The sequence below is a fragment of the Colias philodice genome, chromosome 29 (assembly GCF_061535455.1).
Source record: "Colias philodice isolate Cphi_HAF_F1 chromosome 29, ilColPhil1 Martin Lab GWU primary, whole genome shotgun sequence".
Lineage (NCBI taxonomy): Eukaryota > Metazoa > Arthropoda > Insecta > Lepidoptera > Pieridae > Colias > Colias philodice.
The window spans coordinates 6,398,729-6,418,218 of NC_143114.1; the positions used below are offsets into that span (position 1 = coordinate 6,398,729).

General features: G+C 35.2%; 1 protein-coding gene across 2 annotated transcripts in view; it reads right to left on the reverse strand.

The window, feature by feature from the left end:
* Positions 1-17,599, reverse strand: part of Slik (Sterile20-like kinase) — a 62,227-nt gene extending 44,628 nt beyond the window's left edge. The window contains exon 1 of one of the 2 annotated variants that reach the window (XM_089713012.1): positions 17,389-17,598. The gene's annotated coding sequence lies outside the window, so the exon portion shown is untranslated. Of the gene's footprint in view, positions 1-17,388 lie in introns of both variants that reach the window. The other variant, XM_089713011.1, reaches the window with a different exon arrangement.
* Positions 17,600-19,490: the final 1,891 nt, after the last annotated feature.

Sequence of the window (19,490 nt, forward strand, 5' to 3'; positions counted from 1 at the left end):
TTTATAAGTTTTCAAAAATAAAACCCATGGACGCTTTGAAGACATATCTTATATATAAAATTCTCGTGTCACAATGTTAGTCTGCATACTCCTCCGAAACGGGTGGACCGATTTTCATGAAATTTTCTGTGCATATCGGGTAAGTCTGAGAATCGGCCAACATCTATTTTTCATATGTACCACGGGCGAAGCCGGGGCGGACCGCTAGTCTTATATATAAAATTCTCGTGTCACAATGTTAGTCTGCATACTCCTCCGAAACGGGTGGACCGATTCTCATGAAATTTTCTGTGCATATCGGGTAAGTCTGAGAATCGGTCAACATCTATTTTTCATATGTACCACGGGCGAAGCCGGGGCGGACCGCTAGTCTATTTATAATAAGGCCAAAATAATGGAAGTTTTGTCTGCTGTTAATGCGTGTTTTAACCGACTTCAAAAAAAAGGAGGAGGTTATCAATTCGGCCGGTATTTTTTTTATGTATGTTTATGCTTTACACTCGAACTAATATTCTACTGAATCCATTATCACAATTCTCACAACTTTTATATGAGGCAAATTACATAGACTGCTCAGATTCAAATTCATTTACAGTAGTAACAACAGACAGATAAATATGATTATGATTTTGGCTTGTGTACACATAAAGTACGCGACACGGTTGGCGCAGTGGTAAAGTAACTGCCTACTGAGCCGACGGTCCCGGGTTCGATCCCCGGTCAGGGCAAATATTTGTGTGATGAACTCAATTATTTGTTCTTGGGTCTGGGTGTTTATCTATATATTATGTATTTATTAAATATTATATTTATCGTCGCCTAGTACCCACAACACAAGCCTTAACTGTGCTTACTGAGGGACTAGGTCGATTTGTGTAATAATGTCCTATAATATTTATTTATTTATTTATTATTTATTTATCTGCCAGTAAACACAGTAGGTATAGAAAGATGATCTTGAGTTATAATATACGCAAAACTTCTACTCCTTACAATTACTATCAAAAACCAATCGTATTTGAAAGTGAAGTCATCAATTTCGTTCATAACCACGTCACATTCATTCAATTTACGCTAAAAATAGCGTAAGATCTAGTGTTTGTAAACAAGCATGAGTTAACAAAACATCGATGTTCGGTGATTGTTTGCAATAATCAAAAAGAATATGAAATATTTAACTTACTAATTTACTAATAATCATTGTTTTGGGCTATACATACTGCATTAAAGGCGCTTGATAAAGTTTGTTTTTCATATCTTCCATGTACCTTTTTTTTTTAAGTGGGGAAATCTTGCATAGATACCCACGGCTTCCGGGGAAAGGGCCGTGGCCCGTGGGTTATGTCGGATTCCTACCGACCAAAACCCCACTGTATTCCGTCACTAAATATCTTCCATGTACCTACGGACGGATCGATTAAATTTTTATTATGAGACATAAAAATTTGAATTATGCGTAAGTAAATAAATCTATATCTATCGTAAAAACCACAGGACAGTTCTTTGGCATATTATGTTAATATAATTATTATGATTATGACATATAGACTACAAGCCCGCATAGGACAAAAATATGGGTCAAATGAACCACCAGGGGACATATCTAGAAGGATAGCAGAGCAAAAAATAATAAGATTCATCACTATGCCGTCACTTGTAAGCTGTCCAACTGAGTGCAGATGAGAAATGAAAAGTACAGGTAGACTCGGTAAATTTTGGTCATATATTTTTGTACGGCATTCTTAACCATCGATAGATCCATTAAAAATAATAAGAAACCGCTCAGTGCCGTACAAAAATGTTGGTCCACCAAGTCGGAATTTTTATTTAATTTCCGAGAGTTACCGGGGGTAAATTTGGTCATTTGACCATGTACGGCATCTGTGTCATACTATTGCTATACTGCTTTTAATCCATTATTCCGCAACGCCGTACAAAAATCATGGGGACAAGGGGAAAAAATCGAGAGTTGCAATCCCCTCTCTTTCCCCACTCCAGGGGGTCATTTGACTAAGTACGGCTTCGGTTCCAAAACATTATCTAGCACTCAAAAGTACTATTAAAAGCAATGCCGTCAAAAAATAATTGTTCTTTTAAATGTATACCAATAATCATCTTAATTTCATCGAATTCTTAATATAAAGAGCTGTAAGGTCATTTGACCCTGTACGGGAACTTTTTTTTTAACATGATATTGTAAAATTCAATTGTTGTATAGTATTGCCGTTCAAAAGAAACCGTTCTAAAAAAAGTTATAGAGAAATGCAAAACCAGAAATTTTGTTAAAGTTTAAACATCGTAGATTAATGAAATATAATAGTTTTCTACACTTTATCCGTTGTTTTAAATAGTATTAACATAGATAAATTAGGAAAAAACGATGCCGTACATTTTTGTGCAGACCACATCTTTTAGGCTGATGAAAGCGACGAAAGCTACAATTTTAAGGGTGCTTTATGGCCATTTGATACAGTACGGCATTAACATATTTTTACCCAACTACGGCAAAGCAAAAGGAGGGTTATGGTTGTTTACAGGTCATGTATGTATGTTCATCTATTCCCTCGTAACTTCTAAACTACTTATCAGAATTCGACAAATGACATATCATTAGAAGCGTCTGAATTGTTCACTGGATAACCAGCGATCAGCTAGCTAAAGGCTATATGGGGTTTCACAAAATTTAATGTGGCGCCCTCGAGCGGACAAAACATACAGAGTAAAAAAATAAAGTTAAGATAAATATGCAGTGTTTGGTATCATTTGAAAGCGCTTTACTTGTACATTTTGAATATGTATATATTACTAGCATTTGCTTGTGACTTTACCTGTATTCATGGACTGATTGCATATAATTCACATCTTTTCGTTCATAGCTTTTTTATTAGTTCATCAATTTAACGGAGTCCATTCCACCTGACTCCGACTTTCCAAGGTGATAATTAACCACCTCGAGCTTCTTAACACGTTCATCGCCGACTATTATTTTACAAAATCATAAAAAAATGTCATTGGTTTTTATGATTATTTATAGGTTTATTTGTTCATATATAAAAGTTTTACAGTGATATTTGTTTATTTTGGCTTTATTTTAGGGTTTTTTTAAGTGCCGGTCATTACGACCCAGCGCGGCCTAAACGGAATAATTATTACATTCAGGCCTTGCCGGTCACAATGCCGGTCAGCGTACTTACAAACGTTATAGACACGTCTACTACGCACGGGTACCGCGCGCCTAATGGATGCTAGCGCGGGAGTACACCGTGCGTGCGGTTGTTGTTCCCGCCTCCCTTCACCCCTTTCACCTCTCCCTATGACTCAAGCCAATCACGGATTGTTTTCGTTAGTTCGCATTTGTTTTGGTCATGAAATGCACGCTAAGATTTTGTTTAGCAGAAAAAATAGTTTTATTGTTAAAATGGACACTTTTTTTGACTTTGAGTTTACACAAGAACAATTACATGTAATTGACAGTTTAGAGAGGTCACATTGCAGTACTGACCATGTCATAAGTGAGGGTGATGAAGTGATAAATATTCCACGTACCAGAAAACGTCGAGTTATTTTGTCGGACAGTGAAGAAGATGACCGTGACTTATCTCCAGCTTTATCCGGCCATACACCTGAATGTGAGTGGTACCAGCCACGTGGTAAGCAGCCTCGTTTAATTCCTTTTACCGAAATACCGGGACTGAAACCTTACTCACTTCGAAATCAACTAGCCAATGCTACACCTGTTGATTTCTATTCCCTCTTAGTCACTGACCAGTTATTTGAAAATATAGCACATCAGACGAATATATTTGCCCAACAAAGTATCGATAAAGGTGGCATTAAAGATAAGTCGAGACTACGGCTCTGGACGCCAACCGACAAAGAAGAAATAAAACGATTTTTAGGCGTGATTATTTGGATGGGTATAGTGAAGTTACCAAAAATCGTAGACTATTGGTCTAATGATGAAATGTTGGGTCAATCTTTTGCAAAAAAGACTATGAGTCGCAACCGCTTCGAAGTTTTGCTTAGAATGCTCCACTTTTCCAACAACGAAGAAGTTCCAAAAAATGACCGGCTGGGTAAAATACGAAGATTGGTTGAAATATTGAACCAAACATTTTCAATTCATTATACTCCCGATGAATGTTTATGCGTCGATGAAAGTATGATACCATTTCGTGGGCGTATCATTTTCCGTCAATATAATAAGTCGAAAAGACATAAATATGGCATCAAGCTATTTAAATTGTGTACTACTCCTGGCTATACGACAAAGGTGGAGGTATATGGAGGAAAGACATTAGATTCACAGGATAATACTCCAACCAACGTTGTCTTGAATTTAGCACGTAACTACTTTGGAAAAGGTCATACCATGTTCGTAGATAATTGGTATACAAGCTTAGATCTAGCTGAGAAGTTAGTTCAACACGATACTCATTTAGTAGGGACCCTACGAAAAAACAGGAAGAACTTACCAAAGGACGTCATGACTGGAAATCTGAAACCGGGTGAGTTTATGGCAAAAGAAAACAAAAACGGAGTCACGGTTATGAAGTGGAAGGATAAGAGGGACGTGTGTTTGTTGTCAACCAAACATTCAATTGGTTTTACAAAAAAAAAGAACAAAAGAGGGGTTGAAACAATTAAACCGAAAATTGTGATTGATTATAATAAAGCCAAAGCAGCCGTTGACTTGTCTGACCAAATGAGTGCTTATTCGAGTCCATTGCGAAAGACGTTAAAGTGGTATAAGAAGCTCGGTATCGAATTATTACTCAATACTGCTGTAGTAAATGCAAGAGTACTATATGAAAGTACAACGAAGAAGAAGATATCTGTCGTCGATTTTAGGCGACTGTTGGCAAAGCAGTTGATTGAGGGTAGTCAAGAAAATACGGGATTGACCACACCACGACCCAGAAGACAAAAACACGAGCTTAAGAAAAAAGAAGGTGCAGCAGTATCAACAAGAAAATTTTGTCGTGATTGTTACAAATCAAATGTTGAGTTGCATGGAAGAAATGTGGCCAAGAACAAAACAAAGAAGGTTTCTTGGTTTTGCACTATTTGTCCCGGCAATCCCCATTTATGTCGTCAATGTTTTGACAAATGCCACTAAAATGTTTGAATATCCATTTAGAGTTGAATTAATCTTTAGTTTGATTGTTGTTCGTATGACGATTTGTAATTGTGGTTTGATAAAAAACGTTCCTAATATTTTTTGTTCTATTGTCTTTCTTTTTTTCTTAAATTTTGATAAAAACATGCCTAAAATTAATAATATTCTGTTGTCTTTTCATTTTTATGCATAAATGCAACTTATAACAGAAATAAAAATATATGATTCGAAATCCTATGTTTTTTCATTAACTTTTTTCTCTAAGTCCTAAAAACAGGTATGCCATCAAAAAATCAAAAAACCAAGTAGTTACAGGTGTTCATTGGGGCCGCGCCGGTCACATTGTATGGTTGAATACACAGCTTTTGCATTCTGCGGCGCGAACGGGCTTCGCAAAGGTAGGTCTGGCGTGCCGGTCATTTTGACCCCCCATGGCCCAAATGGCTAGATCAAGTGCCGGTCATTTTGACCCACCATGGCGATGAACGTGTTAATATTAATGTATATTTATATTTTATTATAAAAATATAAAGCAAACATTTCGTTATATGGATTTTTTTCTTTTTCAGATTTTTCCCCTTTGAACCAACGAAAATGTACGGCACATGAAAAAATATTATCTATGCATAAAATACTTTAAAAATAAATTTATTTCGTGTTGTGTCAAATGACCCCCTGGAGTGGGGAAAGAGAGGGGATTACAACTCTCGATTTTTTCCCCTTGTCCCCATGATTTTTGTACGGCGTTGCGGAATAATGGATTAAAAGCAGTATAGCAATAGTATGACACAGATGCCGTACATGGTCAAATGACCAAATTTACCCCCGGTAACTCTCGGAAATTAAATAAAAATTCCGACTTGGTGGATCACCATTTTTGTACGGCACTGAGCGGTTTCTTATTATTTTTAATGGATCTATCGATGGTTAAGAATGCCGTACAAAAATATATGACCAAAATTTACCGAGTCTACCTGTACTTTTCAATTCTCATCTGCACTCAGTTGGACAGCTTACAAGTGACGGCATAGTGATGAATCTTATTATTTTTTGCTCTGCTATCGTTCTAGATATGTCCCCTGGTGGTTCATTTGACCCATATTTTTGTCCTATGCGGGCTTGTAGTCTAATATGTAATTTGTAAAATTGTAAAACTGATATTTGAGAGTTTCTTGCCGATTCTTCTCCGTAGATACTGCTTTCCGAATCGGTGGTAAATGTTAAAAATATGTACCTAATGACGTTTCAAAAGTGCTTCTAGAAGAAGTCTAATTGAATAAATAAATGTTTGAGTTTGAGTTTTGAGTTATATCTACTCTTATACTACTAAGGGCCGATTTTTCAATCCTTGGTTAAAATTTATCCGTCCAATAAAGTATTACACGAACATTTTAAAATGTCACCTGTAAAATGTTATATACGGACAGTTAATACATTTTTGAAATGGTAGTTTAATAGGTACGTTATTCGATGAACAAGTTTTAACTAAGGATTGAAAAATCAGCCCTAAGAAGAATGAATTTATTTTTATTAGTAAGAAAATTGTTTTCATACTACGTTAGAAATAATCTCAAAAACTAAACAATTTTTAAATTTCTTTGAACAGTCTCAACCACAATATTCCTAAATCCTACCTGACCGGCAACCTATTTATCCATTTACCCTATAGCCAACACAAGCGACACCGCGGGCCAAAGCTAGCACATACAACAATAAACAGGTATGAATCACGGCTATATTATGTAAATCCAAGAATGCCGTCAGAGCGACTTCATTTAAATTCAATATTTATTTCGGCGACGTCCCAAGATATTATAGTTTAAGACTAGTGCACCAGCTCATACATAATATAGTAAAAAAAAAAACAATATAGGTATTGAGAATTTTTTAAAGAATAAGCAGTTAAATTTCGATCACGAAGCGTGATTCGAACTCGCGTCTTTCGACTAATTTCAAAAATATAGTTTGAATTAAAACACAAAAAACAAGATAAACTCAATTTTTAAGCTATTGCATAGCTTCTATCGCGGGCCTTGAGCGCGGGGACCGAATCCAGAAATTCCGTAACGAAAAACCTCACGCTCCCCACTCCGACGGGCACGGAGGTGTGGCTTGAAGGCATAGTATGCAATAGCTTTACCGCGGCAGTCCTCGAGTGCCACACGTCTTTTTTTTTAATCTTGTCTTGATTCATCTAGCTTATAATTATACCAGAATAAAATGATCTCTATTCTCTAGTACAATTGCTATTCCCACTAATTCCCGCTGATGAAGCCGAGCGGCACAGCTAGTGCTACTAATATTATAAATGCGAAAGTGTGTGAGGAATGAGGATGGATGAATGTGTAAACATACATAGTTTGTTACTCTTTCACGCAAATGCTACTGAACCGATTACAATGAAATTTAGCACACATATAGAGGGTAACTTGGATTAACACATAGGATACGTTTTATCCCGGAAATCCCACGGGAACGGGAACTATGGGGGTTTTTCTTTGAAAACGCTGGTGAAGCCGAGCGTCACGCGTAGTATTGATATTTAATCTAGATACTAGATTCAACAAGTACCGATAACTTTGAGGGGCTCACTCAAGTGTGGAGACTGAGTATGAGTAACAAATAAATATGGAATATTATTTTATCTTATTTTATCTTTTTTTTATCTTACTGTTATTTTTAATCTGCTTCAATATTTTAAAACAACGCATGTTTCATGTGACTTCTTTTTAAACCATGTTTTAGAGTATGTTAGTGTAAAAGTTTTGTCATAGCTGAATTTATGTAAACCGTTATTGTCATATATTATAGATGATATGTTCAATATGTATTTTTATAAAACTTAATATTATAATGTATGATGTGGTATTACTTAAATAAATAAATAATAAATAAATGGAATTATTTCATGTATTCTTCCGCGATCGTATTTGATGTCGTGAAAAATCTATACATATTATACCTATGATAGCTTATCTAAATTTTGATAGATGTAATTTTTCGAGTGTTTGTCCTGTGTGAGAGAGATTTCTAATAAAAATTTCACAACATTAAAACAATACGCATCCAAAAGGATGATCCAAAAGGATGACGCATTTTCATATAATAGAACCAATTATGTACATCTAATGAAAAACTAACAGACGGACATGACGAAATTAAACAAACACGTACCTAGTTCCTTAAAAAATACATTAATATTAAAACAGTATGTACTACTGTAAATGCATAATGACATTGTAATATCGATAATTACTGTGTAATGCACTGCAAGTATTCATACACACTTCCCTGTATGCTGCACTAGTTGGATACTGCGGTTTCAACGCAAGTATTTTCAGGATAGGTAAGGCCTGTCGCGGAAGAATTCGACAATACCCGCGGCCCCATCATTAATGCGGCTCGACGGAACACAGTGGGATTTCAGTCGGTAAGAATCCGACATCTCCTTCCCCGGGGGCCGTGAGCATCTTATGCAAGATTTCGCCACTTAAAAAAAATAGATAGGTAAGGCCTAAGGGTCCGTTCACACAGACCGGCTCGGAAAGGAGAGCAGATTCGTAGTAAGGTATATTTTTGCATGTGCACTGCTTTTTTCATTAAGAACGTTTGAACGCGCTTGGCGTGAAATATTGAGAGGAGGTGAACAAACAAATTCTTCTGTACGATTAACTATATTAGTAGGTATAGATTGGTAAGAATTATAGGTACTAAGATTTTATATCTTAAGCGAAATCATTTCTTTAATTGTATATCCTAATCAATACCCGAAAACGGTATACTAATTAGAAACCAAACATTCCTCCACCAAGGTCGTCGACCCGCGGTGTGACCTTGAAAATTCGCATACCGACACCCAACACCGGGTGACGGAGGAAAGTGGTTGAGCCTGCATCGACCGACCCGCCATGACTTCGCACGAGTATCACTTGTTCATTATAAGATGATAATATAACGAAATTATAATTCAAAATGTATATATTAATATTATGAAACTGAAGAGTTGGACGTGCTAATCGCTAGAACTTGGGGTTGGATTTGAAAAATTATTTCGGTGACAGATAGTTCATTCAACAAGGAAGTCTATAGGTCTGGGTACAGCTAGTCTATACTCCATACTAATAATATACGAAGCTATAGAGTTTGTTTGTTTGGATATCAGGGAGTACAGAACTGACTTCAAAAATTCTTTCAATAATTTGGATATGTACGTGATCCCTGATTGCTATAGGTACAGGATATAAGTACCTACCGCTTGTGGGCTGACCTTCAAAAATCTTAATCTAACATTATCCTAAGGCAACCATTGAAAATCAGTGTATTGCACTGAGAGGCAGGCCTTTTGTGGCATACACATTATATTTAAGTTACTTGTTTCATTTTATTTGTATCTCTTTTTTATATATCCATAATAAACGTATTTCATTGCATCTTAAAATTTAATAATTATTTTATTTGTGTACTTTATCATCCAGAGAAGGTTCGTAGAATATCAAGCAGGTTCAACCACGGCACGCTTGTTTATAATATAACGGATTAAGAATGCAATTTATTTATAATATAACGGTTTAAAACGCGATATATTCATTAGTCTACTGGTGACCATACTCGCTGTATAGTGCCTACAACAATATGATTAACAATACATGAAATAAGTTTTCTAAACTTTCATGGCAAATAAGTAATTAAAAATAACTCTATCGTTTGATTAATTCGCCGAGTTAGCCTTTCTATTTCACTAGGTGTGAATAAATGAAGATGACTTATTAATAACTAGCTTTCCACCCGCAGCTTCGACCGCGCAGTCAAAGAAAAACCCGCATAGTTCCCGTTCCCGTGGGATTTCCGGGATAAAACCTATCCTATTTCCCGGGGTAAAAAGTAACCTATGTCCTTTCTCGCGTATCAAAATATCTCTATACCAAATTTCATGCAAATTGGTTCAGTAGTTAAGGCGTGATTGAGTAACAGACAGACAGACAAGAGTTACTTTCGCATTTATAATATTAGTATGGATTTTACACTTCTATAGCGTAATGTTTACGTAATATCCAAATATGGGAATAGGCGAAAATAACTTTGAAACATCTTTAGATACTTTTCAATTAGAAATCTACTCCAATCAAATAGGTATTATGCATGCACAAATACAAAATCCATACTAATATTATAAATGCGAAAGTAACTCTGTCTGTCTGTCTGTTACTCAATCACGCCTAAACTACCCGAGAAAGGACATAGGCTACCTTTTATTGCGAAATATGTACCACAGGCGAAGCCGGGGCGGACCTCTAGTTATTAATATTTTCAGTCTTCGATCATTTCGAAACCTCTGGGCTCAAACAGATTGTAATGGAACTTTCACTTGAATTAGAGAAGGAGTCAAGACCTTATTATCCCGGAATATCTATAGCTCCCATCACTATTCCAAGCTAATAAAGTAATAACCAACACCACACACCACGCATGTCTCGAATTCACGCTCTACACATCAATAAATGTCAATGTAAAACAAACCACAGTGTAATTTATATACCCACAACAATCCTAATTGACAGCACGTGTCCATTTATATATTACTGCTGCTGTGCTCCGCGGTTTCACCCGCAGTGCTCTGCTCCTGTTGGTCTTAGCGTGATGATATAGTTAATAGTATATTATAGTCTTCCTCGATAAATGGGCTAACACAGAAAGAATTTTACAAATCAGACCAGTAGTTCCTGAGACTAGCGCGTTCTAACAAACAAACTCTTCAGCTTTATAATATTATTATAGATTTTCGCTCTACACATCAATAAATGTCAATGTAAAACAAACCACAGTGTAATTTATATAGTCACAACAATCCTAATTGACTGCACGTGTCGATTTAATATATTAGTGTTACATAAAACAACGTTACTTTCCGGCGTCTGTGTGTCTGTATGCTTAGATCTTGAAAACTACTCAACAAATTTTGATGGGGTTTTTTTAATAGAGTGATTCAAGAGGAAGGTTTTACTATACTTAAAATTGCCGCGAAGTCAAGGGCGGAAAGCTAGTAGTATATAAAACGCAAATGTGTCTGTGATCTTTCGCCGCAGAGCTTAGCAAAAGCCTGATGTCGACACCCTAAGGAAGGTTTTTACAAATTCTACCTCCAAGGGGATAAAATAGGGGATGAAACTTTGTGCCAAAGAAAATTACGAACGGAGAACAAAACAGCTTGTGTCAAATATCTTTTTTTTTCTCATATATGGTTAGTAAAGTGTGGCAAATTGCAATATGTTTATCACATAAACTGCCATTGTATGTACAATAATTTAAACATGCATAACATAGGATAACGTTCGTGCAAAGCCAGGGCGGGTGGCTAGTATGTTATAAACATTTAATTATGTCGCGAATGCCGATCGACATACCTCCGCAGTATCCTTTACATAATCGCCTGAGAATGTGACATAGATAAAAAATATCTCGGCCGTTTTTAGATAGACTATGTCATATAGAAAAACCCTTTGAAGTGTAAACAAAGCAAATGCCTACATAGCTTTGAAAACAAAGCATTAACTCTTACATATTTTAACAGATTCATTGAACAGCAATGAATGAAACTCATATGAAAACCAAAAAGGAAACATAACAAGAATTTATAGCTTTCAAAGAGTTTATTTTAGGTGAATGAGTATTAAAAATTCGGCTGAAGTTTCAGGATTAATTAAAAAGCTACTTCTTGTAAATATCTGAGTTTCATGCTGGTTCTTCTCCATAGAGACTGCTTTCCGAATCGGTGGTAAATGGTCATTCTATATCTGGATCATCTATATCTATATCAAAAGTGCTTCTAGAAGAAGTATAATTGAATAAATAAATGTTTATCATTTATAAATTACTAGCTTTCCGCCCGCGGCTTCGCCCGCTTTGTCTAAAACATAATAAATTATATACTAAAACCTTCCTCTTGATATCTATTAAAAAAAACGCATCAAAATCCGTGGCGTAGTTTTAAAGATTTAAGAATACATAGGGACATAGGGACAGAGAAAGCAACTTAGTTTTATACTATGTAGTGATGATACAGCTTATCAGTACCTATTGAAGGTTTAGATCTTTTTGACTTGGTTCTGATGACTGAGTGAAAAATGTAATAGGAAGTATCACACTGAAAAAAACCAAGTAGGCATTGAAAACTTATGAATGAAGTCAATATAAAAGATAAAGTAATTATAGGGAAAAATATAAACAAAATGCCTCTATACTTGATTCCAGTTAATAAGATTACCTACTACTTTAGACTAGTCATACGTATACTTAAACTACGTACTTGTGCCTTAGTTTCACAAGTAATTAAAATCAAAACAGATCTAATTGTGTTCTTAAACAGCTTGTAATAACCCTCATTAAGAAACCAATTATTGAATATGAAATTGATTCTTTCAAATCTCAATAGTTTTGCTCTAGTACATAATATGTCCTACTAATCCTACTAATCCTACTAATATCCTACTAATCCTATCCTATCCTACTAATATTATAAATGCGAAAGTTTGTGAGGATGGATGTGTATGTGTGTGTTTGTTACTCTTTCACGCAAATACTTCTGAACCGATTACAATGAAATTAAGCACACATATAGAGTGTAACTTGGATTAACACATGGGATAGGTTTTATTCCGGAAATCCCACGGGAACAGGAACTATGCAGCTTTTCCTTGAAAACGCGGGCGAAGCCGCGGGCGGAGAGCTAGTATTACATAATGTTAATACATTGTACAATCTTCTACTCGATTCTCAAAGTATTACCAGGTTACCAACACTAACTTGAGAATTTGTTTGTGCTTTAAATATGTTTTTTTTTTTGTCATAAGTAAACATTACTGTTATATTATTGCAATAATATAGATAAAGATAGATTCAACGCAATTCCTGATAGAATGCTATGAAAATATCTAAAACAGAGAAAAGATAAGCCACAATCTGTTATCTCAGGTCTTATCTTAAAATTATCTAAAGAGTATGTGGTATAGTTATGTGGTATGTTTTCTTAACTTCTTGTTACCAGATTCAGCCATAGTTTTAGTTTAATAATTTAGCTCTTTACATAAAACTAGTAGTCTGCCCTGTCCCCGCCCATGGAATATGTTGTATAGGCACTCAACAATCATGTACATATTCAACTGCGTTTTTTTAAATAGAATGAATAGATCCTGAGCTTAACACTTACAATGAAACAAACAAACTCTTCAAATTAATTAGTATAGGTTATAGAGTCAGGTAACTTTTTTTTAATAGTGTAGAAATTTAATGATTATCCTAGATATTTCACAATTAAGCCGTGGTATAATTAATCCAAAAAAAGACCTTCTAATGTGACAGTGTAAGAACTTATAGATAAAATATTGCAAGCACATATTATATACATATAGATATTATGTAAAACTAACCTTAACTTTAATTACTTCAAAAATATTATTATTTCCTTATGGTCAACGCCTGTCGAATAATTATACTAGTAATGTATCATGTATATATATAACTATTATAGATTATTTTAGCCGTACATACTTCCTACTCAAAACTCAAACATTTATTTAGTCCAGAAGACTTCATGTAGCACTTTTGAAACATTATAACCTTATTTTTAAGTGAATCGTTGAAATAATTGTTGTCTTTGTTACTTGTTCATCTTAATATATATAAATCTCGTGTCACAATGTTTGTCCTCAATGGACTACTAAACCACTTAACCAATTATAATAAAATTCGCACACCATGTGCAGTTCGATCCAACTTGAGTGATAGGATAGTTTAAACATGTAGGTACCACGGGTGAAGCCGGGGCGGACCACTAGTATATTATATATACTGTAAGTCAAAGATGTATGAAACTGAATAAATATATATGTATAAGTAACATAGTTTTACCATTAACACCAGTTCAGAAAGCAGTACTTAACATTATCTATGCTTCTAAGGCCTAAATAATAAGAGAGACAGTACAATATTTGCAGGGTCAGCTTGATAATGAATGAATCTCATTGAAACTACTTAAAGCCTGTGGTTATTACATGAACAACTATTATAAATTATGGCATAGTAACAACCTTGATTGAAACATCAAATTTCAAACATTTATTAATTCAATTAGTTGTAATGTATAACCTGTTATGACTGCTCATGTTATTTGGCAAATATCTTACTACATATTATTATAAATGCGAAAGTTTGTGAGGATGTATGTGTGTGTGTTTGTTACTCTTTCACGCAAATACTACTGAACCGATTACAATGAAATTTAGCATACTTATATAGAGGGTAACTTGGATTAACACATAGGATAGGTTTTATCCCGGAATCCCACGGGATCGAGAATTATGCGGGTTTTTCTTTGAAAACGCGGGCGAAGCCGCGGGCGGAAAGCTAGTATTAATATAAATAGATGTTCCTTTTACTTCAAAATAAGTAAATGTATGCTAATATTATAAAGCTGAGAGTTTGTTTGTTTGAATGCTTGAATGTGCCAATTCCAGGAACCACAGACCCGATTTGAACTATTCGATTGTCCATTTATCAAGCTATAATATATCATCATGTTAATCATAGTATAGATTGTTAAATGCGAAACTGACTCTGTCTGTCTGTCTGTTTCTTCTTCATTCTTCATCCACTGAACCAATTAGGGTAAAATTTGGTACATAGATAGCTTGAGACCTGAAAGTGGACATAGGATAGGTTCTATCGCCAAAATCACACAAGACCTATGCAAATTTCTCTTGACCATGCCGTTGGCGGAAAGCTTAAAGTGAATAATAGAAAAATAAACTATAATAGTTTGTATATAACAGAAGTTTTACCTAATAACATGCATTGTAAGCAACGGAAGCTAACAATGATATATGTAAACAATGTTACCACAAAACATAATCAATTTTCCTTGAAAGGACATGAGTATATGTTTAAAATTAAATTATGACATAATTTGGCACCAAATCATTGAAATGTGTTAATCTGGGACATTATACAATTCTACTAATATTATAAATGCGAAAGTTTGTGAGGATGTGTATGTGTGTGTTTGTTACTCTTTCACACAAAACTACTGAACCGATTACAATGAAATTAAGCACACCTATAGAGGGTAACTTGGATTAACACATAGGATAGGTTTTATCCCGGAAATCTCATGGGAACGGGAACTATGCGGGTTTTCTTTGAAAATATGTTTGGAACATTTTTCATGGTGCTTTGGTTAAGTTATACCTATAGCACAGAATACATAATAGTAGCTAAACGCTACAGAACGGACACTCTCCGCCTCCCGCCAAAATTAAACACTTACCTCACCCCGCACGATCATAATAAAAATGGGCCGCATTTTTCTGCAAGGACGATACGCAACGAAGATTGACAACATTAATCAAATTGACTTAAAGTAATTTTATTATTTTGGATTTGTGATTATCGTTTTTCGTAGAAAATGGTTAGATATTGTGCTGTTTACGGATGTATTTCATCAGAAAAATGTGAATTTTTTTTACGCTAGTCACAAATGTGCCAACCATAATGCGTTAACACACACATTTGCAGTCTCTACAGTGTGACTGTCAAAACAATAATTTTGTATGGGGCCGTTCATAAAATACGTCACACTAAAATTAACGTTTTATGACCCCCTCCCCCCGGTTGTCACGCTGTGTCACACTTTCTGTGACCCCCCCCTGCAAATATATCGTCACAAAAACTAAGACCCCTCCCCTCCTAAACATAATAAATTTTGATTGATAACAAATTTTGTTATTAGAAAATTTATTTTTTTATTTTTGTAATAAAATTTAAATATTAGTGCTCATGTTGAAAAAAATAAATATGTCAAGTTACAATTTATTGTAATAAATATATATGTATATACATTTAAATATCTGTATATTTACTAATACGAAATAAATTACTTCTATCATAACAAAATTGAAAAAAAAAGTCGAGAGAACGAATAACATCAGTAAAAATTTTAATGAACAGTGAACGTCACGCTGCCAGACCCCCTGTCCCCCCTTGTCACACTCGCGAACACCCCCTCCCCCCTTGTATGCGAACGTATTTTATGAACGGCCCCTATGGAGTGTCCGGGGTGTGCCTATAGCAGACCCCTATAGCACCCTTCTATAATAAATAAGCTATGTAACATCTTTCATTCAGTAATTCCTGACCATAACACATTTATCTTGACAAACTCTGTATTTTTTGGATTTTTTTTGTCATTATTAGATGTTTTATCTATACTAATATTATATTAAATAGGTTGTTTTATTTATTTCTTACAAAAACGCACTGAAAATATCTATGTAAAATACTGTTTGAAACTTTAAATTTGTTTTATGTTTGGAATGATTACAGAGAGTTGACCATGAAAATAATAATAGTATTTTATGGGTTGTCTCCGTGGAACAGTGCTTAGCATAACAACTACCTATGAGCCTTTAGATTCAATACATAGATTCGAAAAAGAAAACCAGTCTGCTAGTTAGCAAGATTATATACTAATCAATTAACCAGTGTAAGAAATGTAAATATATCTAGCCTATATCCTACAAGGAGCTTATCTTTCTTATTATACTAGAATTCATATCGTAAACACTCGAAATTCGTCAAGAGTCATGAAAAATATTAATAAATTGATGATGACACATAAAACATATCTTGTTCACACTGCCATTTCGTTAATTAGCACATAAACGAGGATAATATAATGTCACCAAACATGTTCTAATACTAGATAAATAGTATAAATAACATCTATTGGCTCTAATTAATCAAAATACCAGCACAAACTACCTATTTCACGCTAGTGCAAAGAATGTGTTGAGTAAACATGGAATTTAAGGTTTGGGCGCATTCGAGATCATTTAAAGTCAATCCACATAGGAGAGTCAAAAGTGAAAACATACGAACGGTAGAGAAATTTGCAGAGGCCGACCGCCTCTAATTCAATTAGTGGTGCCGACAGTCTGGCGACAAATATTTGAACAACAACGTATGTACTAGGATGGCACGAGAATGAGGAACTTAATGGAAATTAAAGATATGCAACCTCCGTGGTAAATCGCGTCCTCGGTAAAAAACCAGTCTCATCTGAGTCACCTACTGAACTAAAGAACGCAGTTTCCGGTCCCTATGATAAATATCTAACAACAAAATCGACACATAACATCTATTCTCATATTAATTAAAGTCTAAACAGTAATTTAATTATAAATTGACTCAAATTATTTGATGAGTGAAAGGATACATACCTTGTAGAAACTTGACGAAAACGATGATATGTAATTCCAAATTGCACGATATAATTAGTTTGGCACAATCACTTTACAATATAGTTCACAAACAGTACTCGCACATAAAATTTTTCAAAACCACGATTATTTTTATCAGTCTACAGTATGCGGCGGATGTAGGTAATCACTATCCCGTGAAAGACGCCATTTTGATTTCGTCAACTAACGTCTGTCATAGACAAATTATAGATAGAAAATGTTTAGATTTTCACACAAAATGAATTAATTAATAATATGAATCATAAAAATAAACATTTTCTACGTTTGCCTTTAAATTCTGATTAATAATATAATGAGAAAAAATAATAATGTAACTTGTATTTTTCTTTTCAAAAACCATTTTTTGTAAAGGTTCACTCGTCACCTGTGTGCGGTGCGGCACCTTCGGCCTGTGCGGAATAAAAAAACATCGCCATTTCGCCAAAGTCACTTTTACAATATAATGTTATTAAGTATTTATGTAGAAAAAATGTAGAGTAGCGCTTCTTGCCCTGAGGTCTCCAAATAAAAGCCTTATTTCTTTGATACTTTTTACAAATCACACTACAGCTACTGCACTACTAATGGCTGGTTCACACTTTAATTAGTGCGAGTGCAGGTGATGAGTAGTACTACGTGTGGACAGCGACTGTTTAGTGCGAGTGTTTAGTAGGCTGTGTAGTAAAGTGAATAGAAGCGTGTTCTATTTTTTTGCGAGTGGACTGCGAGTAGCCACGTCCCGCGCGCCCTCCCTTCCCCCTCACTCGCAGCGTGCCTGCACTCGCACTAATCAACTGCACTCGCAGTCAATTGGACACTACTCGCACTACACACCTGCACTCGCACTAATCACCTGCACTCGCAGTCAATTGGACACTACTCGCACTACACACCTGCACTCGCACTAATCACCTGCACTCACACTAATCAAAGTGTGAACCAGCCATAACTCTGTGACTAATGGCTGGTTCACACTTTGATTAGTGCGAGTGCAGGTGATGAGTAGTACTACGTGTGGACAGCGACTGTTTAGTGCGAGTGTTTAGTAGGCTGTGTAGTAAAGTGAATAGAAGCGTGTTCTATTTTTTTGCGAGTGGACTGCGAGTAGCCACGTCCCGCGCGCCCTCCCTTCCCCCTCACTCGCAGTGTGCCTGCCTAAACACGTCTGGACAGGAGTGTTTAGTGTTTAGTGTTTAGCGTAGTGTGTAGCGTCGCGAATTTCACCATTGTCCTGCACTCGCACTAATCACCTGCACTCGCAGTTGAATTGGACACTACTCGCACTACACACCTGCACTCGCACTAATCACCTGCACTCGCACTAATCAAAGTGTGAACCAGCCATTATCCAAATGAATCCCAAAATGTGTTGGTAAGCGCATAACTTGAGAACGGCTGAACCAATTTCGTTAATTCTTTTTTTATTATATTCCTTGAAGTACGAGGATGGTTCTTATGTAGAGAAAACGTAAATATGTACCACAGGCGAAGCCGGGGCGGACTGCTAGTTTATTATAAAGTAAAAAGCGTCGAGGAAACAATGAGGAGATAAACTCACACAAAAAGCTTTGATCAGCGTACTGCATATGTGTGTCTTTACAATTTATATGAATTTTTCTAAGAATAATAATAATATAGTCAAACAGAACTTCCAACACTAGATCTAGTATTATATACCTATTTATTTTTTAGAATTTCGTTCCAGGTTTAAGTGAAAACAAATTTTTCCAAGTTATAAATAAGAATAAACTTAAAAGTATGGAGGTGGTGTGAAGTCTCTCAAAAGAATGAAGCTTTCCTTCATAATTTACATGGATAAATAAGATCATCATTGATTTGCTTCTTCATATTTTGATTCTGCACCTGTAACTCTCAAAAGAACACAAAAACAAAAAAGCTATATGTATATTTTATGATAACTAGAAATTATTGTATCAATATTTGGTTTCAACTATATAAAAAATGGTGATATTACGAATTTATCACTTATAGCTCAGTTATTACTAATTATTAAAAAAAATTGGTTGTCTGTAAAGTCGGTTTACTGGCGATAGGTGAACGTGACAACGTCTTAGGGCCGA